The following is a 23,894-nucleotide window of genomic DNA, read 5'->3' as shown; positions in this document are numbered from 1 at the left end:
AAAACAAAATCCTAGACCTAATTGGCTTTGGTCTGATGCAAGGATTGGGAAAGATACTTTTTCGACTATATCTCTCATTTCTAGATCATGCTGGCTAGGGGATTCAGGGAGTTATGTAATTCTTTTGAGCTCTGACTAGATCCAGCTGCTCTTCTGGTCTTAAATCTGAATGGAATCTTATGTGTTCTGGGCTGGCTCCAAATACTGGGCTGCAAAAGGCAAAAGTTTCTCATTCCATGTATAACAGTAACAGGCTTGTCTGTCAGTAGATAATGTCTTCCATCTTATGGTGTATCTGAAGGCAGTGACCATGTCAGGGGTGCAGGGCAGGGCACATGAGACTTTGTTCTTCCATTGACAAAGCAAGAGGAACTGTAAAGCAACTGGTGCAACAGCCCTCCAGTATCTGCCACCTCATGTTTTCTCTTCACTCTCCCTAATGCTTGTTACAAATAGGTCTGAAAACCAGTTGTGAAATCTCTCTTGAATTTCAGAGCCAAACATGAATCATCTTTCTTGAGTGGAAAACCACAATGGTTCTGATGGAGACTCATGTGGGGTGGCGCAGTTCATGAAGCTGAAGATTCTGAGGAGATGTTCACTTTTCTTCTGAAAGTGAAATGACACTTTCCAAAACCAAGAGGCTATTTTAATGAGATCATTGACCAATACAAAAATTGATAAAATAATAATTGCACAGTACAGTAATTAAAAATTGTTAAAACAATTTCAAATACAATTTCAGTTCAGCTATAGACATTTCAGTTTCCGTCAACCCGTTGGGGGTGTAATTTCCATTGCAGTTTGCATTTGAATGTTCAGTGTGACCCTATGTGTCTGGTCTCCTTATTTCCTAAGTGGTACATCAAAAATGTTGTTCCACTTAGAGAAATCTCCAGAATTTCTCTACATATACCAATTGTCTGTGGGTTAATGGGGCTGCAAAAGTGGAAGATGATATTTTCAATGGGATTTGACCTGACCACCTGAAAAGGAGAGACAGTTTGAGCCTGGGAGGCAAAAATTATTAAATAGCTGTGAGATCATCTCCTTTCCTTAACATACATTTCCTTCTCTTCACAAAAAGTATAACTGAAAGAATGAAACAACCCCACCCTGTCGCCATTATAATTGTGATGGTATAGCTCTGTGACAAAATGGCTGTTCTTCCTAATGTTTACATTTACAGGTTTGGCCCTGTTAGTCTGACAGGCAGCCAAAGGCTTCTGCAAGCAGTAGAACAACTATGGACTTTATCACACAGGAAAATTCAGAGGGAAATCGGGAGTTTAAATAGGGATTATCCTGTGAAAATCATGCAATCGCAATTAAGATTTTCACACAGTATCATGATTAAAGAACCATTATCCTGGGAATAACCAGGCAATAAACAACAACAAATCATTCACAGGGAAATCCCATGAATGATTTGTTCCTGTTTATTGCCTGGTTATTCCCAGAATAATGGCTCTATAATTGCCATGCTGTATGAAAATCTTAATTGCGATCACATGATTTTCAATGGATAATCTCTCTTTAAACCCCCGATTTTCCCCATGTGATAATGTCCTATGATAGGTTAAAATGGATAACATCTAGCTCTGTGTAACTATTTAGCTCTGTGCAGAATGGTCAAAATTTTGCTGAATGCTAGTCACTGCCCCACTTAGATCTTGCCACTTTTTGCTGATAGCAAAGGATCTGAAAACTCAGTTCAAGTAATGCTTAGCAATTGGCGCCACAAGACGCTTACAGAAAAGGCAGAAATATAAACATGGCTGGAATGTTTGGAGGAACCTGTGGAAAATATGTGTTGATACATAGTCCATCAAAATGACCTGTGCAAGAAACCAGGATTATAGCTCCATTTTCCCCTTGCTGAGGTTCATGCGAGTGATGGAGTTGGCTCATGCATCCCCAGATCTCGCTCTCGCTCTCTCTCACCACACAGAGAAGGGGGGGGGGGGTAAAAGACCTCTTCATAAGGGTAAATATCTTGATAAAATAGAAGGAACTTAATATCAGAAGAACATGGAGAGTGAGAAGAGAAAATATTATTTTCATTACGGTATTTCAAGTACAATGATGATGAAATGACTTAATGAATTTTTATTTTGTATATGATGTCAATAAGCTTGTAAACGCTTGGGACCAGAAGTGTTTAGAATTTTGTGTTTTTCTTGTTGTTACTGGATTTTTATACACCTGTGTTTGCATATATGTACATAATGAGATATTTTGGGGATAGGACACAAGTCTAAACACAACATTCATTTACGTTTCATATGCCCCTTAGACACATAGCCTGAGGAGATTTAATACAATATTGTTAATAATTTTGTGCATGAAATATAGTTTGTGTACACTGAACCGTCAGAAAGCAAAAGTATCATTATCTCACCTACTGTTTGTGTAAAAAAAAGTTTTGTTTTTTGGCGTTTTGGGATTTCAGACTCCACCTGCAGTGCAAATCAGAAATCACTTCTCGAAAGACCTGGAAGTCTCTTCCTAGATTGGCTAGACTGGTGTTCTCCTAGTGTCAGAGGAAGACTTATTTTCTTCCAACAGGTCTTCAGGACTTGTTTATGAGGAAACCTCTTCTGAAAGGGCACTCTACTAATTTTAATGATATTTTTTTCTAACGGCTATGCCTGGAAACCTGTTAGTCAATTACACTGTTATGGCTACTCATAACAATTGATATTAGAATTATAATGAAGTCATTCAGTTTCTCTGAACAACAAAATTAATTAGCATTAATTTGAAAATGCTAAAAGAAGATTTCAAAAGAAGAAGCCACCTTGGATCCTCTACTGGGAGAAAGATGATATATAAATTAAATAAATCTGTGTATGTATGTAGAGCCAGAATTTTACCTTGGCACCCCCACTGTATGGTTGCATGCTCCTGTGAGGCAAGAGGCTATGCTGATGGCATAGGCTTAACAAAGGTTAAATATTATCGCTTATTTAAATTCCTGAAGCATGAAGAAATTATTTCAGACTCGACTCCTCATTCATAACAAGTCTACAAATGTGGTCTGATAACCTTATTTGGAATCTGGAATTATCAGGAGGTGATACCTCTTTAAAAGTATAACTCGAGTTCATATCCCCCCCCCCATTCCAGTTTTATGTATGAAGAGTCATTTTTAGTTCAGGAAGTTAATAATAAAAAAAATTGTATGTAACAATAATTTAACCTTTGTTTTGTTCGGTACAAGCATTAGCAGTAGTATCGTCGAAGCTGTCTTAGAAATTGCCTCAGCTGTTGAATGTTTCAGAGTGTATTAAATATCTCATGCTGGGACAAAAGACAAATTGATTAATCCATCAATCAGTTAATTAAAATGAATTGTATGTATATATGTCTAAAATAATAAAGCGATCTTGGAGCACTTTTAAAAGTAACTGGGTGAAAGAAATTATAGAATGGGCTTTCATAGACTTTGGCACGTGACAGACAGTCCGAAAGTGCCATGCCGCCACCAATTCTAGAGTTAGGGACCATGCACCAACCGCACAGTCCCTAACCCTAGCTCGGTGTTGTGGCAGACTAATGGCGACATCTCATGTACACAGGCACCACCATTTTAACATAAGCGGTGTGCAGCATATACATGTAGTTGTGTGTCACTTACATCACAAGTGCGCACTTGTGATGTCTGCCCGGTGGCTCAAAAAGAACCCATTTTTCCTGGGTTCTTTTTACTCCAGAGGGACGCCATGTGGTTTGGTGGCTGTGGGGTCCGTCCGGAGGGAAATAGACCGCCATCAGGCCGCCTATTGGGGCTAGGCTTGCCATAACCCGGCTGCAACCGGGTACTTCCCGATTTTGGGGGCCTGGGGCCCCTCCTGGCACGGGTGCAGCCCCAAAACTGGGAGCCCCCTGGTTGCAGCCTGGGAAGAAGAGGGCAGCGAGGCCTGCCTGGGGCGCAGGAGGCGAAGCTGGAGGTGGTGCCTCCCCGTGCGCCCGCGCCACCCTCCTCCTCCGCCCCCTCTCCCCCAGGCCGCGCGGAGGAGGCGAAGGTGGAAGGAGGCAGCACCTCCTCCGTGCGGGGAGGGGGAGAGGAGGCGGGGGAAGGTGGCGCGGGGAGGCGGGGGATTCCCCCGGGATTCCCCCCCCACGAGGCCCTGGCTGGGGCTCCGCGATCGCGGAGTCTTCCCAGGCCTGGCTGGGGCTTGGAGGACGCTTCCTCCCAAGCCCAAGCTAGGCCCTGGCTGGGGCTCTGCGATCGCGGAGTCCTCCCAGGCTTGGCTGGGGCTTGGAGGACGCTTCCTCCCAAGCCCCAGCTAGGCCCTGGCTGGGGCTCTGCGATCGTGGAGTCCTCCAAGGCCTCGCTGGGACTTGGGAGACACTGTCTCCCAGACCCCAGCAAGGCCTTGGACAAGGTTTAAAAATGTAGGACTTTTTTTTTTAAAATTTCCTGGCCAGGAAACACACGCAAAAAAAAAAGTCCTACATTTTTCCCGTTTTGTAGGTCCCCAGGAATGGCAACCCTAATTGGGGCAGTTTGTACCGGGCCTAAGCCTGCTTCCTCAATTGCAGTAGACTGAGTCTGTGAAAGCTCATGCTACAACTTCTTTTGCACAGACCATGATATTGCCATACAATTATGGCAACCCTAATCATGTCAGGGAAGGCAACTCAATATATATAATTCAACACTCTATTCTGCTCTGGTCAGGCCCCACTTGGAATATTGTGTCCAGTTCTGGGCACCACAATTAAAAAAGGACATTGAGAAATGAGCGCGTCCAAAGGAGGGCAACTAAAATGGTTAAGGTTCTGGAAACCATGTCCTATGAGGAACGACTTAGGGAGCTGGGGATGTTTAGCCTGGAGAAAAGAAGGTTAAGAGGTAATACGATAGTCCTGTTTAAATATTTGAAGGGATGTCAAACTTGTTTTCTGCTGCTCCAGAGACTAGGACCCGGAACAATGCATGCAAGCTCCAGGAAAAGAGATTTCACCTCAACATTGGGAGGAACTTCCTGACAGTAAGGGCTGTTCTACAGTGGAATAATATGCTGTCTTGGGTTGTGGTGGAGTCTTCTTCCTTGGAGGTCTTTAAACAGAGGCTGGATGGCCATCTGTCAGGTATGCTTTGATTGAGATTTCCTGCATGGCAGAATGGGGTTGGACTGGATGGCCCTTGTGGTCTCTTCCAACTCTACGATTCTTTCACAGACAATGACCAGGGCATGTGTACCCAAACAACATCAAAGTATAATAAAACTATGAAAGGTTGTTCATGACGCAGAACACAAAAGCTAGGAGATGCTTAAGCAGTTTGCTTTTGCCTGAATTTATTGGGAAGGGAGGATTCTTCCTCCTCCCATTCTCTCCACTCACTGAGTTAATTCAATATAGATTTCTTTGGTTATAGCCGCCGCTCATGCGCATTGGAGAGCTTTTGGCGGCCTCTCTCACACGCGAGTTTGGCGCCTCGGTTGTTGAGGTTTTGAAAGCCGAAACCATGTAATCTCGCGACAACACTGACTACAGAAAGGGCAGAACGCTGGAGCCGTGTAATCTTGCGAGAATGATGGCTCCTAGACTACATAAAATATAGCTGTGGCATATGATTGGAAAGCAGAAGCGGTGTAATCTCACGAGAACACATATGCAAAAAATAAAGAGGGAGCCGCGAGTTCTTGTGAGAACACAGGCTCATAGACTACAAAAAGTATGGAATGCTCCCTGTATATAAGCATTTTCCCCTCCACAACATAATTTCTCTCTGTGTGTCTTTTCTAAACTTTTGTGGTAAGGTGAGGAAGATATTGTGAAGAACAGATTAGCCCCAAAAAGAGGTCCAGAAGGGAACATGTGTGTGGTCATCTCAACCAATGGATAACAGGCTCAAGGGAGCCCTCAGTCTTCAAAACCTGAATTTTGTAGGATGATGGAGGACTTGGAGCTGGTCTCTCATTCATGGAGTCTCCATGAAAACTCGAGTTCGACAGCAGTTAACAGCAACAAGAAGGGCATATGAGACCTTGGACTTGGAAAGGCAGCTATGAGGGAACCAGACAAGATCCTGTCAAGATAAATTACTGAATACCAACCCTAGGATGGTCCATGGCCTCCTATTTCTTCATTTCTAGCCCAAAAAGAAAGCTGAGAGGAAGAAAGTAGTTCGGTTTGACGCGTGTGCAAAGTTTCATTTAACAAAAGCTTGCGCTACCGACTTCTATCTTTCAGTTACTCTCAAAATCCCTTTGCGCACTGATTTTCCAGACTAACACAGCTAGGTCTTTGATTCTCAAAGGGAGGAGAGTGTGGAGGACACAGTGGACTGCTACAAAAACCAAAAAATGGGTCCAAACAGACCGAGCCTGAACTCGTCCTAGAAGCCAAGATGACTAAACTGTGGCTGACATACTTGGCCACATCGTGAGAAGACATGGAAACAACAATAAAGCTTAGCAAAGTACAGTAGAAGGTAGTCGGTAGTCACAACATAATAAACTAGCAGTTTGCTGACCTTTCACCGAAATCATCTGCTTGGACATGGCAACCGCACCCAGCTATCTACCTGACCCTGTTCCCATGAGAGGGACCAGTTTCAACCATTTCAATTGCTTTTGCGGTTATGCTAGGCTATCGTGACCATGACTATGTTTAACAGCAGCTCCCTTCCTCTCTCCCACACACACAAAAATCACACTAAAGAGCAGGAAGGTCAGAGCTTTGCAGCTCAGAAAACATGGCATCCAAACAGGCTGAGCCCTGCTCTGTGGCCCTTAAACACCTGGCAGGACGAAACTGTATTGATGCCATAGTTTACCCTCTGCATGAAAGATGCACCTTTTCCCTGCGTCAGTGAGTATAACATCCACTTTTTCATGTTAAGTACACAGGGCATTTGGGATTAAAGACGACAAGGCCTGCTTTGTGTGGTTTCTAGCAGGGCTTAAGCACATCTTATTTAGAAAGTAGCCACTGGGTTCAAGCTGTGCCTTTGTCGTTTGACCCAGAAAACCTACATTTTTGCCCACTGTGGCCTGAATTCTTTGTTTATCCCAATGAGAGAGACCCATTGAATTTAATATTTATCATGTATGAACATTAATTAAAGTGATGGGTGTACTGTAGCCATGTGCTCAAAGTGCATCACTCATGCAAGTTTCTACCCTTTTTTTCCTGGCAGGACTCTAAAACATTCAATGAAACGTATCCAAGAGAGAGTCAGAATCAGGTAAGAAATCATTCAGGATCCTCAGCTGCTTGGTCAAAAGTCAATACTAAACTAGTTGGACAGACAATAAAATGCAGGACAAAACTTTTAACAAACCTGGTTTGTCACTGCCAGTAATAGAACTTTATAGAATAGTTTCTTTAAAGAAGCCTGAAGGGCATATCATTACTCCAACTTGTTGCAGTGGGATTCTATGCACTGTTCTGTGAGGACAAGTACCTCTTTAAATGATTACATCTTTGCTTAAAATCAGGATCTTCTGGCTTTACGTTAAATTTGGGAGGCACAGCTGCACCAACCACAAGTGCCTCGACAGGCCTTTCTCTGGGAGGAGCCTTGGCTGGTTTAGGAGGGACACTATTCCCCACGCAAGCACATCTACAACAGGTGACCTCTTTGATATCTTCAATATGTCTAGGTGTGTTTCTAATCTATTATTTAAATTAATTACAGCCTTGGGAAGAGTGGGTAAGAAATTATTTTTTTTATTATTATTATTATTATTATTATTATTATTATATCTAAATCTAATGTTCTTGTGTTTAGGTCACCTATATTATATTGAACTCAGTAAGTTTTGAATAGGCATGTGTAGAGTTGTGCTGCAAGATATATTGCTTTCATATTGCTTTCAAAATGTTTCAAGATCTGCACAGTGGGATCGCCAATCAATACATATGTGATATACAGTTTCAGTTCTCACTTACTTGCACTATATTTCTTTAAAACTAATGTTTATAACTCTTTTTGAATGGTATGCATGAAGACAGTAAGACAACATTGCTGCATTGTTTGCAGGGCTTGGGCAGCAGAATGTATTTGGTTTGACTCTTGGAACAGCGTGCAGCAGCTGCTGCTACCGTTAATGGAAGTCTTGGTGGCATAGACTTCAGTAGTCTTCAGATAAAAAGAATAAGTTTTACAAGACTCACAAAAATGTGTGTTTTGAGATTATTATTAATATGGCCATTGAAGTGTTTGATAGAAGTTTTGGTCTTTTAACTTTTAAGGAGCACAGTGAATTCCTCCTGAAACAACCCATTTCTTTCCCCAATTCCGTTACAGTGTTGGTAACCATTGCAGTGTTTTAGGCATTACAGAATGAACAAAGTGTGTACTATGTATTTTAAAATATTTTAAATAATTCTTTTCTTTTTAAAAAATCTGCCAAACTATATTATGACCTTCTGTCAAGCAGATTGAATTAGAAGCAGCTGTGCTGTGTTTTTAAATAGTGGGGAAAGGAAATAAATCTGTCCAGAAACTACTGTATTTCTAGCGTATAAGACTACTTTTTAACCCAGGAAAATCTTCTCAAAAGTCGGGGGTTGTCTTATACGCCGGGGTGTCATTTTAGGGCGGTGCTGAAACTTCTGAGCCAGACTGGAGAATCTGCGATCGCAGCATATGGTCGGGGGAGCTTAAAAACGGCTGCGGCCACATCCCCACCGTATGCGACCATCGTATGAAAACAGTTGTCGCTCTGAAGTCTTGGAGACAGGGAGGGCTGGGCAGGCAGGGAGAGCTGACCAATCCAATAGGCTTTGTATATAACAAGATTTCCTGCTAGTACCTGCATGTCATTTGAATTAAAATTACCCTATTTGAAATCAAATCTGATGTGTGTTTTTAAAATTTGTATTTGGTGTGCTTTGGAAGAGAGAGGTAGTTCTTATACGGTGAGTATATCCCAAACTCTATATTTTAACTGGAAAGGTTGGGGGTGTGCGGGGTCGTCTTATACACCCAGTCATCTTATACGCCGGAAAATACGGGTATTTTAAAAACACTGTACCTTCAGTATTATCAGTTCACCCTTTTTATCTTCAGGGATCCATTATGGACCCCCCTGCAGATAACGGAAAAACATGGAAGCTCAAATCCCATTGTCCTAATGGTGGGTGTGGCACACACACCCATTGAATGCAATGGGGCGGCTTGCCATCTGCCAATGTTTAAATCTGCGGATGGCAAGCCCATGGATATCGAAAGTCCACTGTATTATTGTGGGCTTTCTGCTGGCTATGAGTATTCATGAGTCACTGTAAATGCTTGTTTTTGTTTGATGCAATCTTGGGTATCACCTGGGATTATTTTTTAATTGGTATTCTGAGTCCTAATTTAAACAGATCACCCTCTAGCACAGGGGTCGGCAACCTCTGGCCCGCGGGCCGGATCCGGCCTGCGGGCGCCTTTCCACCGGCCCCTGCTCCCTCCCCCGCCGAAATCGCCGCCATTTTGCTCTTCAAAAAGGCGGCGAAACCTCGCGTGACCAAAAGGTCGCGCGAGATTCGCTGCCATTTTGAGGGCAAAATGGCGGCGCCCATTACGAGGCCTGCTGCAGCCTCCGGGCCCCGAAACGGGGCTCCAGCAGCCGCAACAGGCTCTGGGGAGGCCCGCTGTGTCTGGGAGGCCCGCTGTGTCCTCCGCCTTTGGGGGGGGCCGCTGGCCTCTTCTCTCGCGCGAGGCGCTGCTCGCGCCAGAGGCCAAAGCGCCGTTTGCTCGCGCGAGAGGCAAAGGTCTCTCGCGCGAGCGGGTGGGGCCTTTGGGGGGGCGCTAGCCTCTTCCTTCTCTCCGCAAGCCGCTTGCTCGCGCGAGAGGCCGGGACCTTTGGGGGGGCTCCGGCCTCTTCCCTCTTGCACGAGTGGCCAAAGGCGCCGCCTCGCTCGCGCGAGAGGCCAAAGGTCTCGCGCCGCGCGAGCAAGCAGGACCTTTGGGGGGGGCCGCCGGCCTTCTTCCCTCTTGGACGAGCCACTGCTCGTGCGAGAGGGCCGACCCGACGGTCTGGCGCGTGAGCGGGGGCAGGACCTTTGGGGGGGCGCTGGCCTCCTCCCGTTCACCGCGCCGCCGGCCGCTCGCGCGCCGAGAGCCGCCAAGGTCTCTCACACGAGCGGGCGGGGCCTTTGGGGAGCCGCTGGCCTCCTCCTTCCTGGACTCTGCCTCCAGCAGGTGAGGGAAGGGAGGATGGAGGAGTAAGGAGAGAGAGGGAAGGGAGAGAAAGAAAGGAGAAGAAGGAAAGAAGAAGAATGGAAGGAGAGTGGAAAGGAGGGAGGAAGAAAAGAAAGAGGTATGGAGGGAGAGATGGGGAGAAGGGAGATGAGAATGAGAGAAAGGAAGGATGGGAGGAAAGGAAGGGGATGGATGGAAGGAAGGAAGGACGGAGAGGTGGAGGGAGGGAGAGAAAGGGAAAGGGGAGAATGAGAAAGAAGAGAGGGGGAAGGAAAGGAAGAGGGATGGGTGGAAAGAAGGAAAGAGATGAAAAGAGGAGACAGAGTGGAGGGATGGAAAGAAAGAAAGAAAGAAAGGCTGGTTGGAGGGTAGAGATGAAGAGAAGAGAGCCAGAGAAGAGAAAGAAGAAAGGAGGGGGGAAATGAAGGTGAGGAATGAAGGATTGAAAGTGTATGGGGGGAGAGATGGGGAATGGGGCGGGAGGGAAAGACAGACATGAGGGAAAGGGGGATGTGAAGGGAGACATAGGGAAGGAAGGAAGGAGAAAGAGAGGGGAGATGGGAAGGAAGAAGGATGGACCTCTGCCTCCAGCAGGAAGGAAAAGAAGGAGAAGGAGGAAGAGGTGTGGAGGGAGAGGATGGGGAGAAGGGAAGGGAGCTAGGAAGAACAGGAGGGAGGGAAGGAAAGAAGAAAGGGGAAGAGGGGGAAAGGGAGAGGGAAAATAAAGGAAGAGGTGGAATGGAGGGGAGGAAGGAAAGAAAGAAAGGGGAATAAAGGAAAGAAGGAAGGACGAAAGAAGAGTGAATGGAAGGAAAGAAAGAAAGAGTAAAAGGGAGAGAGAGAGCGGGGGAATAAAAGGAAGGAGGAAGAAAGGGAAGAAAGGCATGGAAGGGTAGTAAGAAGGTGAAAGGGAAATCGGAAAGGGACGATAAGGAAACGGGAGGAAGAGAGAGACGGCTGGAAGGAAAGAAAGGAAGGAACAGAGGTGGGGGGAGAAGAAAGGGAAAAGGAGGAGAATGAGAAAGGGAGGGGGAAGGAAGAGAAAGATGGGTTGGAACGAAGGAAGGAAAGTAAGATGAAAGGAAGGAGGAGAGGGTGGAAGGGATTGGAACGAAAGAAAGAGCTGTGTGGAGGCAGAGATGAAGAGAAGAGAGCCAGGAAGAAAGAGAAAGGAAGGGGGAACTGAGGCAAAAGCAGGGATTGAAAGATGTGTGGAGGGAGAGATGGGGAAGGGAGGGAGGAAGAAGACAGCATGGGGAAAGGGGATGTGAAGGGAGACATAGGGAAGGAAGGAAGGCGAAAGCGAAAGAAAAGAGAAGGGGAAGAAGGGGAGATGGGAAGGAAGAAGGGATGGGACCCTCTGCCTCCAGCAGGAGGGAAAGACGGAAGGAAGGAAAGAGGTGTGGAGAGCGAGGATGGTGGGGAAGGGGAATGGCTAGCTAGGGAAGACAGGATGGGAAGGGGACGACTAAAGGAAAGAGGAAGAGAAACGTCGCAGAGGAAATGTAATAAAGGAAGAGGAATGGAGGGAAGGAAGAAAGGAGAAATAAAGGAAAGGGAGGAAGAAAGAGATGAATGGAAGGAAAGAAAGAAAGAGTAAAAGGGAGAGAGAGAGGGGGAAGAAAGGAAATGGGGGAAGAAAGGCATGGAAGGGTAGTAAGAAGGTGAAAGGGAAATAGAAAGGGAAGACTAAGGAAAAGGGAGGAAGAGAGAGATGGATGGAAGGAAAAAGAGTGGGAGTGAGGGAAGGAATTGGGAGAATGAGAAAAGGACATGGAAGAAGGAAAAGGGAGGAAGAAAAGAGAATGAATGTGAGATGGGGGGTGGCGGGTCTGGCAAAGAGGGCGAGGCCTCTAGTGCTGGTGCCCGCCGTTGGCTTTTTTGCGGGCCCCTGACAGGGCCTGGGGCCCGTCAGGGGTCCAGAAAGAGGGCGAGGCCTCCAGCACTGGCCCCGCCCCTGGAGGGTGGAAGCTCCACCCCCAGTGTGTGGCACCGCCCCCGGAGGGTGGAAGCTCCACCCCCCGGCTTCGGCCCCCCAGTTGTCTGAGGGACAGAAACCCGGTCCCCGGCTCAAAAAGGTTGCCTACCCCTGTACCCCTGCTCTAGCACATGGTCGATGGCAGAGAAACAGCACTGGGAATATTTACAACCACCTTTCTGGAATGTATGCAATTCTGTAAACCTGATTCTGCTAAAGTGTCCTCTTTCCTGGGATAGCCTATGATCTGTTGATGTTATAAGTCATGAGGTCACACCAGAGATTGCTCACGGGGTGGGGGTGGGGGTAAATGTTCACTCTCAGTTTGCTTCAATAGCTACAGATTGATGCCAAAGTGCAAAATTAGTTTGCACTCAGTTAACTCAGCAGGGAGTAGAGGAGAGGAGGGGATGGAGACTTGCCCTTCCCAGTAGGATCAGGCAAAAGCAAACAGCTGCAGCATCGTCTAGCTTGTGTGTTTGTCCTCCTTAGTAACTTCTGTTGTCTTGACCGTACTCTGATGTGGTTTGTCAATGTTTCATCTGTTGGAGGTTGGAGGTTATGGTACTATCTGCAAAGCAGCACAGAATTTTAGAGAAACAGTCCACCATATGCACAACTGAACAAAAGTTTATATTGAGCCCTGCACAGTCCATTAGCATTGCATACAATGTGTCTAGCTGCCTGTTAATATAATCTGCACTGGTGGAACTTGTACTAGATTGTCCTTCAGATCCCTTCCAGCTCTCTGGTTCTATGATAAATCATGTTGTATATCAATCAACTACTGCAGTTCAATATGTAAAATGTGATGTGTGTGTCATTTCTCCCTGTTTGGTCCTTCCTAAACTGGTTCTGTTGAAAATCAAAGGCCTTCAAGATTGTTGACAATTCTGGATTTGATTAATGGACATGAAAACACACTTGGTAATTTTAACAATTATTTATTTGTTCATATATTATATTTTATTCATATCCTTCTTTTCTCCTGACATGGGACGCAAGGAGGCATACAACATAAGAAAGAGAGCAGAGAGGGGGCCAACCTAGCCTCAGAAGAGGAAATGTTAACACAACATGAATACTCCACTGTGGTTTTTCAGTGACAGTCACCTATCAGCCCAACATTCTCCAAGTTCTTCAGATGCTTTTCTTGTGAAATTAGAAGTGATTGAGCAAGAAAATTGCCTCTTTCCCCTTTTGTACTGTTACTGCGCTCTGCATAAACACAAAATTGGATTTTCTGAAGCACATTAGCTCCAATGCTGTTGTTTTGTTTTTAAGACAGAGCAGGTCTTACTCTCGAGTTACAGTTTTTTCAGGTGGCAGATTCCATCAATGGATGTTTCCTACTTCCAGTATTCCTCTTTCATTCATAAATGGATGGTTAATCTTCTTCCAGGGAACATACATACTCTCAAGTTGGATAATACATATACAGTACATAGCAATACAGGAAATGGTTTGATAAACAGGCATCAAAAGAACATCAAATAGTAAGCGACAATTATGCAATGCCTGGGAAGGCTTCTCTGAACAGGATGGTTTCCAACTCCGTTTTGAAGCTGGTTAAAGAAGTGATGGCTCTTGCTTGTGGGGGAAGAAGGTTCCAGGAGTGAGGGGCAGCAAGTGAAAAGGGGCAAATCTGGGATGGGGCAGAGGAAATCCTGGGCTGAGACAGGAACCCTTGACTACCAGAACGGAGGGACCGAGTGGGAAGGTGAGGAGAAAGAAGGTCTGATAAGTAAGGAGGGGCCAGTCCATGGAGGGCTTTAAATGTCGACAGCAGGAGCTTATACTGAATGCGGAAAGGGAGGGGGAGCCAGTGAAGGGATGCCAACACAGGAGAGATGTGGTCAGAGCGGTGGGTGGAAGTGATAATGCGTGCAGCTGAATGCTGGACAGATATTAAAGGACGGAGGTGAGAAAGGGGAAGCCCAGCCAGGAGGACGTTACAGTAATCCAGTCATGAGATCCCTAGGGCATGGACTAGGAGGACTAAGACTCTGGAGACCAGGGTTCAAATCCCAGCTTGGCCATGTAAACCCACTGGGGAACCTTGAGCAAGTCACACTCCCACAGCCTTGGGGGATGGCAACGGCAAACCTCCTCTGAAGACACTTGCCAAGAAATCCCTATAATGGCATCATTAGGGTTGCCATGTCAGAAAGGACTTGAAGGCACACAACAACAGTAAAGTGAACCTCTAGACTACAGGACTTGAGCTATCCCGGTTCAAAGAATATTTGTTTTGTTGTTTTCACTGAAGATATTTTATTACTTGCTTGGACTGTCACACCCTGTACTTGTTGCATCTCACGGTACTTGACCCCAGTGTTTACTATCTGCTAACGGATGATAACATTTAATGCATCTGCTATCCATGAAAATATATGCCATAATGTAATTTTAGTCTTTAAGGAGCTATAGAACTCTGTGGAGGTTTAGATGTCAACAGTGCAAATGCTAGAATTGATACGGTTTGTGCCAGCATTTCCTAATGTTTGATACCTGGAAAATGCTTTTTTTCCTGGTTTAAAACAGGAGGTATATTTCATTCTTAATTTTGCATATACATTTTTTTCTCACCTGGTGAACAATACACCTGATAAGTAGTCCGATTCATACAGGGGACCCTTGGTGTCCACTGAGGTTTTGTTCTAGGCCCTGTGGATACCAAAATCCATGGATGCTCAAGTCTCTTTAAATAAATGGCACAGTGAAATAGTGTCCCTTATATTAAGTGGCCAAAAAAAAAGTTTGCTTTTGAAAATCATATCATTTTTCAATACATCTAAACTTGATGCAGAAGGAATTTATAATGCTGGTAAGATATCTGTGAAGTCTCAGGAGAACTGCAGCCAGTCAGAAGAAATCAAGACATTTCTTTGAATGAGAAATATAATCAACTCCCATCAGGAAAATGTCATGACACCAACCTCTTGGGATGGAAAGACGATATAAAGTGTGGGAGAACACAGTAGTCCAAATTAATGGACAAACCACATGGACTAATGGTGCAAGATATGTGAAGTCAAAGGCTTTCATGGCCGGCATCCATAGGTTTGGGGGGGGGGGGGTCGGGCTATGTGGCCATGTTCTAGAAGAGTTTATTCCTGATGTTTTGCCAGCATCTGTGGCTGGCATCTTCAGAGACTCTCTGAAGATGCCAGCCACAGATGCTGGCAAAACGTCAGGAATAAACCCTTCTAAAATGGTGCAAGATACATTTCTGTGTTCTTAAGTGAAATGTGCAAGAGATCATTGCAGCTTGATCCTGTGTATGCACTCTGTTGTAGACAATAGAGTTGATGTCCAGAGAAATGTGCATAAGATGGAAATATTACTATGCAAATATACTTGGGGATAGACTCTAGCCTGAACACAAAGGGGCTTATTTCCATCCATGCAATGATCCATACTAACATATATACCAGCTAATGCAACCATCACCATTCTGGTGATCCTTCACCAGAAGAGCTTGGTGTCATAAAGTTCTCCTGATGTTCTTCATTAAGAAATTTCTTGATTTATGTTCTTTCAGCAAAGTCACCCTTCTTGTGTTTAGCAACTTTTCAAGATTAAAATATTCATGAGTCTTTGCAAGTGAAAGGGCTCATTGAGTGCAGTTGCCCGTTATGTGGCAGGAAGGTTTATCTCACCACAAAAGGAGGAAAGCAGCACCAGAGTTTAAAGGCTCAGGACTCTGTTTTTGCCAAGAAACAACCATTTCTCTCATCTGCAAGAGTTAGAAGACTGAGATCACTTTTTTTGGCTTCAAGGAAACAATTAGAACCTTGGTTTCTACATGCCCATCTTTTCCTTTTATGGTACTCGCACTATGTGGCATTTTCTACCGCCTCATTAGCTAATTAGAAGGAATGTCATCGCTACTGTACACACCTTCAGCTGTGCATACAGCCCTTGAGGAGGATGGGACCTCATCCAAATTTCCCTTTGATACTGATTTTAACACTATTGAAGCACTCTGCCATTTATTTGAGTACTACGGAAGTACACAATATAGAAAAGCGTTTTTGGACGCCATCTGCCAGAACCCCCGATTCCAATCCCAGATTGTGGAGCATGTAGTCCAAAAAGTAATTTTTCTAAACTTTCCCCTACTTCAGTTAAAGGAGAATCAGAGTAGTATAGAAGCTTAACAGCCTGATCCTATGCAGTACATCCCACTGAGTTCAACCAGGCCTGTGTGTGCCTTCAAGTCATGTCTGACTTATCATGGCGAAGATGAACCTATCATCTACTTTGAGTCTCGGTTTTGGAGAACAGGCAAGACATGATGATGAGGAGGAGGAGGACACTAGCAATATGTGTGATGCTCCCCAGACTAGAAGTGCCAGTCTCAAAGCGCTTACAGTTAAATTTTGAGTTGGGGAAATAAAAAAAGGAAAGAAAAGGGAGAGAAAATAAGCAAAGTGATTTATAGCACTGGCCTGCACATCCTAATTACTCCAACTTTTAGAATGTTCATATATAAACGAAAATCTGTTTTTGTTGAACATGGTTTTAAAACAATGTTTAGCACAGCGCCTGCTTAGATTTATTTAGCATGGTAGGTTTTCAGTTGTCATTTTAATTATAATTTTTTTGCATATTATGTAATGATTGGTTTTTTTCTTTTCACAAGTGTAAGCTGCTCTGGAGATACTGTATATAATGTTATAGATGAGATGTGTTTTACTTACCTTCCTTTTATTGTTTACTTGGTATTTAATTCTGTTCTGTTGCATTTGTATCTCCTTGGCCCATGACAGATGAGCAGGAAAAAGTGGCTTGATCTTGCGTTTCCCCAAAATGGATCAAAACCCCACTGCCTGCTCAGCCCACTCCCAAGACAGGTTGAATGTGTGTGGCCTGACCACATAGTGCCCCATCAATTCACATCACTGGGTTTTGTTTTGTTTTTTTGTTGACTCCCCACCATACATGCACATAGTTGCATGAACACACTGCCGGAAAACCCCAAGTACCTCCCACATTGTCCCAGATGACATCCCATTGGGGATGGCCACACAGTCACACGTTTGATGCTCTGCCTATACAGGGCACTGGAGCATCAATGTGTGAGTGATACATTGGCAAAGCACAATCATGGATGCCTCCCTACATGTGTATGTTGGAATTACATCCATTGGAGTTGTTGCACTTTCATTTCTTTGCTTTGCTGCAGCCCTGCACACATGTTGGAACATTTATATGCAGGCACAAAGGTGTGCATTTTCCATACTAAGCCAGACTATTCTGGGTTTTGTTTGCTACATTTTTTAGTCCCGGAGCACGGCTTCAATCCAGTTTCTGCCCACTTCAGAATTCTGCATCATCTAAATGCCTCACCCTCAGAATGATTAGAAACTGCTTTATTTTTGCCCATCTATTCCCCCCTCTTGTTTTTATCCACACTGAGTGCTAGTTGGTGGAAAGGTGAAATCAGGGTTTAAACAGCAGGGTAGTGTGTGCCTTGGGGGCTGCAAACAGCTGGACCTTGGAACTCCCACTGATTTCTCCAAGCTCATTGCACACACAAACACACACAAAATGGGCCTCTTCCTCCTCCTCCCTGCCCCATTTTTTTGCAGAAAATGCTGAAGTACTGGGATGCATTTCCCCACAGAAAAGAAAAGAAAAAAAACAATTAAAACCACAGGACTTTCTAAAGGGTCACTGATAGTTAACTAGGATGTTTATCACACTATACTTCTTAAAGTGCTACTATCCACTTTGACTCCTCTAGCTGCCTCCTGTTGCATTCTGGGATTTGCAGTTTTAAGGAGGGGTATTTAGAATTCTCAGGCAGTCTCTGCCTGAGAATTCTAAATACCCCTCCTTAAAACTGCCAATCCCAGAATGCAACAGGAGGCAGCTAGAGGAGTCAAAGTGGAATAGTAGCACTTTAAGAGTATAGTGTGTCACCAGTGTACCGTAGCTCTCCAGAACAATACAGTGGCCAAAAATCAGTGGCTCTTTGGGGTTCAGAGAATGCCTACTGGTCCTAAACATAGAGCTGGTATGTGAGTGTCTTCCCTGCCCCACTTTTTTGATCTCAGCCCTGTTTTTGGAAGGTATGAACCCTCCAGTCAGATTTGTCTAATCCAAGGAACAACACGTAGACCTGGCTTACTCTTAGGTGTGCCTCACCCCAGAATGTTGTGGTACATTTAAAATAAACAGTAATCAAGAGCTCCATTTCGAAGTATTGGTACAGAGACACTCCCTTCATTAGCTACATAAATTGGACATGTGTGAATTGTCTGTAACTATAATTACAGTTAATGCCATGTTTTGCTTTGGCATGGCTCCTGTGCTTTTAATAGCTGTATGGTGCCTTACATGCCTTTCACACTACACACTTATAGCCATTTGACACCACTTTAATGGTCATGGGCAGCATCTGTACTGCAAAAATAATCCAGTTTGACACCAATGGCCCAATGCTATGGAATTCTGGGAACTGTAGCTTGTTGTGGCATCAGAGTTCTGCTGTCAAACCAGATTATTTCTGCAGTGTGGATGTAGCCCCAGTTACATCCTGCAGAATCCTGGGGTTTGATGAAACATGAGAGGTCTCTGGCAAAGAATACTAAAAATCTCAAAACTATAAATCCCAGGATTCTATATCATGTAGCCATGGCTATTAAAGTGGTATCTGAACTGCTGCTGCTGTTGTCATCTTCGTTGTTGTTGTTATATTTATTTATATCCTGCTTTCCTACCCAAAATTGGAATACAAAGCAACTTGCACACTGAAAACAATACTGTACAGTTAAAAACATACAAAAGTGGGCATCAAAACAGAATTAAACTAATATTGTATTAAAGCACATAATCCATTAAAAGAATAAAGGAATAAAATGCATACTCTTTCGGTATGAATGAGACTTGTTATTCTGTCACAGCACAGAAAGTTGTTTTAACCAAGCTAGACTGGGAAAGCTTGATGGGGTAATATTGTAACAGTTGTTGTCCAGATGTGTCTGATTACAGATGCAAAAACAATTAGCCTAATGTGATCAGCAGCATCTCTCCTGAATTATAGGGCACCCCCTATACTGTATAGTTTGATGCTATTTTAACATTTGTGTGTATTTAATTATATTGAAATTGTTTTAATCATTTTACAATAATAATATTTTAATCATTTTAATTTAACTTGAGTCCCAGTTTCAGGGTAAGGTGAAATATAAATAAAGATGAGATTATTGTTGATTGTAAACTGAACATGACCAAGCAGTGTTATACTGTAACAAAGAAGGCAAATAGGGTTTTAGCCAGCATTAAAAGAACCATGAAAGCCAACATGGTGTAGTGGTTTGAGTGTTGGACTGCAACTCTGGAGATCAATACCCCTCTCACCCCTCTCACCTATTGGGTGACTCTGGGCAAGTCACATGCTCTCAGCCTCAAAGGATGGCAATGGCAACCCCCCTCTGAAGAAACTTGCCAATAAAAACCTATGATAGGTTTGCCTTAGAGTCGCTCACCCCACTAGGTGATCTAGAAGATCTGGAAGAGAAGAGAATGGGAACCAACCATATCAAGCAAGAGATTGGTAGAGCAGTGGCCAGCCTTGCCCTCTATAACTAGGTGTTGTGGAAGACAAGGCTAAGAAGGCACAATCCTTCGCCCAACCACAATGCCATTCAAAGGAAACAGTAGCCATCTTTGTCTCTTACTGAATAGTGGCTGTGGTGGTTTGGGGTAGTTAGGGGCTAAACAGACCGCCCCTTTGGAGCAGCCTACTGTCGTGTCAGGGAAAGGTGCTTTTGCACCACAGCGCTTTCCGGCACTCCTTTTGGTGCTGCGTCATCCGGATGCAGTACCAAAGGAGCGCCATGGTGATACCCTCCATGCAATCGGGCACACAGCATGATGGTGGACGCCACACCCTCACCCCAGTGAATACCAAGGGCCCACTGTATGTTTTTATAAAACAATCAAGAACAGAATACAGTCAGTAATAATACTACCCGAGAAAGAGTTGTTGATGTGATTACTATGAAGACAAGAACAATTGTTTGCAGCATAAAATTAATATATCAAGGTATAAGGAAAAATGTCAAAGACCCTGTAAACAAATGTTGTTGTTCTTTTTGTGTGCCTTCAAGTCATTTCCGACTTATGATGACCCCCAAGGTGACCCTGTCATGGGGTTTTCTTGGCAAGATTTGTTTAGAGGCGGTTTGCCATTGCCTTCCTCTGAGGCTGAGAGAGTGTGATTTGCCCAGGGGCACCCAGCAGGTTTCCATGGCCAAGCTGGGAATTAACTCCTGGTCTCCAGAGTCCAACGCTTAACCACAACACTGCAGGTTCCAGGACTGGACATCTACACGGTAGAAATAATATAGTTTGACACCATTTGAAGTGCTGTACTGTGGATGAATGGTTGAACGTAGCATGACGACTCTGGAGACCAGGGTTCGATTCCCAATCAGTTGTGGAAACCACCGGGTGGCCTTGGGCAAGTCACACTCTCTCAGCCTCAGGGAAAGGCCATGGCAAATCTCTTCTGAACCAGCCTTGCCAAGAAAACCCCATGATAGGGTTGCCATAAGTCGGAAAGTACTGGAAGGCGCACTATCACCACCACTACACCCCATCCTATGGAATCCTGGGAATGGTAGTTTGACAAGGTCTTTCCGTGCCCAAAAAGCACTGGTACCTTACCAAATTACAAATCCCAGGCGTCTGGATCAGTGTCACTTAAAACAGGGTGACTAGAGGTCCTCCTTTTCCAGGACCTGTCCTCCATTTCAGGAGGAATTCCAAAATGTCCTCCTTTCCGATGCAGAGTTACAATCTCTATATATAATATATGTGTGTGAAAAGAGGCCTATACAATGGAAAGGGGAGACGCAGGCATAGTCAAACACGCATTCTAGACTTTAGGGAGCGGATTTCAGTAAACTTAGAGAAGTATTGAGGGTGATCCCATGGTCAGAAATACTAAAAGAGAAGGGAGTTCAGACCGGATGGGAGTTTTCAAAAGAGAGATACTGAGGCACAATTTTAAACAGTTCCAGTGAGAAAGAAAAACGGGAGGTGTCTCAAGAAACCAGGATGGATGACTAATGCATTCAACCGAGCTAATGTTGAAACGGAACATGTATAAGAAATGGAAAAAGGGGGAAATCACAAAAGGAATTCAAAGATAGCAGGCATGTGTAGGGGTAAAGTCAGAAAAGCTAAAGCACAGAATGAACTCAGGCTTGCTAGAGAGGTTTAGAACAATAAAAGGGCTTTTTTGGATATGTCCGCAGCAAAAGGAAGAAGAAGGAAATGGTAGGGCCACTGCGTGGAGAAGATGGCAAAATGCTAACAGAAGACAGAGAAAGAGAAGAGCAGAATTACTCAACACCTTCTTTGCCACAGTCTTCTCAGAAAAGGCAAAAGGGTGCTCAACCTGAGGATAATGAGCAGGCAGAATAGGGGAATTTCAGCACAAAATAAGTAAAGGATAGTACAGAATACCTGTTCAACCTTAATGAATTTAAGTCTCCAGGACCAGATGAACTCCATCCAAGGGTTTAAAAGAACTGGCAAATGTAATATGGAGCCATTGGCAATTCTTTGAGAACTCCTGGAAAACAGGGAGAGATCCCAGCAGACTGGCGGGGGCAAACGTTGTCCCCATCTTCAAAAGGGGAAAAAAAGAGGATCCCAACAATTATCGTCCAGTTGTCTGACATCAGTACTAGGAAAGTTCTAGAACAGATCATTAAACAGAGAGTCTGTGAACATCTAGAAAGCAATGCCATAATCACAAAAAGTCAACATGGGTTTCAGAGAAACAAGTCATGCCAGACAAATCTGATCTCTTTCTTTGATAAAATTACCAGCTTGGTGATGAAGGGAATGCTGTGGATATAGTATATTTGATTTCACTAAGGCCTTGACAAGGGTTCCCATGATATTTTTGCAAACAAGCTTGTAAAATGTGGGCTAGACAACGTAACTGTTAAATGGATCTGTAATTGGTTGACCGGCCGAACCAAAGGGTGCTCAACAATGGCCTCTTTCATCCTGGAGAGAAGTGAACGTGGGGTCCCACGGCTCTGTCCTGGGCCCAGTGTTATTCAACATCTTTATCAATGACCTGGATGACAGATTGGGAGCATACTTATCAAATTTGCAGATGACACCAAATTAGGAGGAATAGTTAATACTCCCGAGGACAGGACCAACATTCAAAATGATCTGAATAGACTAGAAAGCTGGGCCAAAGCTAACAAAATGAAATTCAACACGGAGAATGTAAGGTACTGCACTTAGGGCAGAAAATGAAATGCACAGATATAGGATGGGGACACATTGCTGAATGAAAGTACATGTGACAGAGATCTAGGAGTCCAAGTAGACCACAAGTTGAACATAGTGAACCGTGTGATGCGGCAGCTAAAAAGGCCAACAATTCTAGGCTGCATCATAAAAGTTAGTGTCTAGCTCAAGAGAAGTTAGAGTGCCACTGTATTCTGCTCTGGTCGCCCCACCTAGAATATTGTGTCCAGTTCTGGGCGCCACAATTCAGAAAGGACATTGAGAAACTGGAGCGTGTCCAAGGAGGGCGCACAAAAATGGTGAAAGGTCTGGAAACCATGCCCTATGAGGAACGACTCAGGGAGCTGGGGATGTTTAGCCTGAGAAAAAAGGTTAAGAGGTGATTGATCGCCCTGTTTAAATATTGAAAGGTTCATATTGAGGAGGGAGCAAGCTTGTTTTCTGCTGCTCCAGAGAATAGGACCCGGAGCAATGGATGCAAGCTACAGGAAAAGAGATTCCACCTGAACCTTAGGAGGAACTTCCTGACAGTAAGGGCTGTTCGACAATGGAATGCACTCCCTGGAGGGTGATGAGTCTCCTTCCTGGAGGTCTTCAAACGGGGCTGGATGGCCATCTGTCGGGGATGCTTTGATTTGGATTTCCTGCATGGCAGGGGGTTGGACTGGATGGCCCTTGCGTCTCTTCCAACTCTACGATTCTATGATCTATGATATTATATATATATATATATATTATATATATTATATAGATATTCAATGACTAACAAGCATATTATTTTATATATCTATTTATATTATAAATTTTATATGTATATTTAAATGTTAAGAGGCGCACTATATATTATTATATATCTTATATATATATAAGAGGCACATGCACACACACCACATATATAGCTTCTAGCTCTCGCTCTCTCGATCTTTACCTGCCTACACCGGGCATATACCTATCTCCCGATCGCTAGCTGATAGATAGATAGATAGATAGACAGAGATATAGATATAGATATAATGATTAAGAGGGACGTGTGTGTGTGTGTGTGTGTGTGTGTGTGTGAGACTAAGAGGCAGATAGATAGATAGATGGATAGATTTCATTACTAAGGGGTGTAAAGTACATATATATTTAAGAGACACACATAAATGACTCAGAGGCATAAATATCTATATATTTCTATGACTGGTTTTAGCTTTTCTTTGGTCATGTCCTCCATTGTCCTCGAATTCCCTACATTTTGGCGGTGCCTTGTCCTCCTTTGCTGTTAGGCTGTCAACCTGGAGATGGTGCCTCTGCAAACTACAAATCCCAGGCGCCTGGAGGATGGAGCCAGGGGCAGCCAAAGCGGTATGAAAACGCACTATTTCTACAGCGTAGATGCAACCCTTGCAGAGCTGCTCTGCCAAGGCGCCTGCCCAGCTGGGCAGCAGCAGCGCTGAATAAGAAAAGGGAGTGAGCTAAAGAAGCCAG

The sequence above is a fragment of the Sceloporus undulatus genome, chromosome 2, assembly GCF_019175285.1.
Source record: "Sceloporus undulatus isolate JIND9_A2432 ecotype Alabama chromosome 2, SceUnd_v1.1, whole genome shotgun sequence".
NCBI classification, from domain to species: Eukaryota; Metazoa; Chordata; class Lepidosauria; order Squamata; family Phrynosomatidae; genus Sceloporus; species Sceloporus undulatus.
This window is presented reverse-complemented; position numbering follows the sequence as displayed.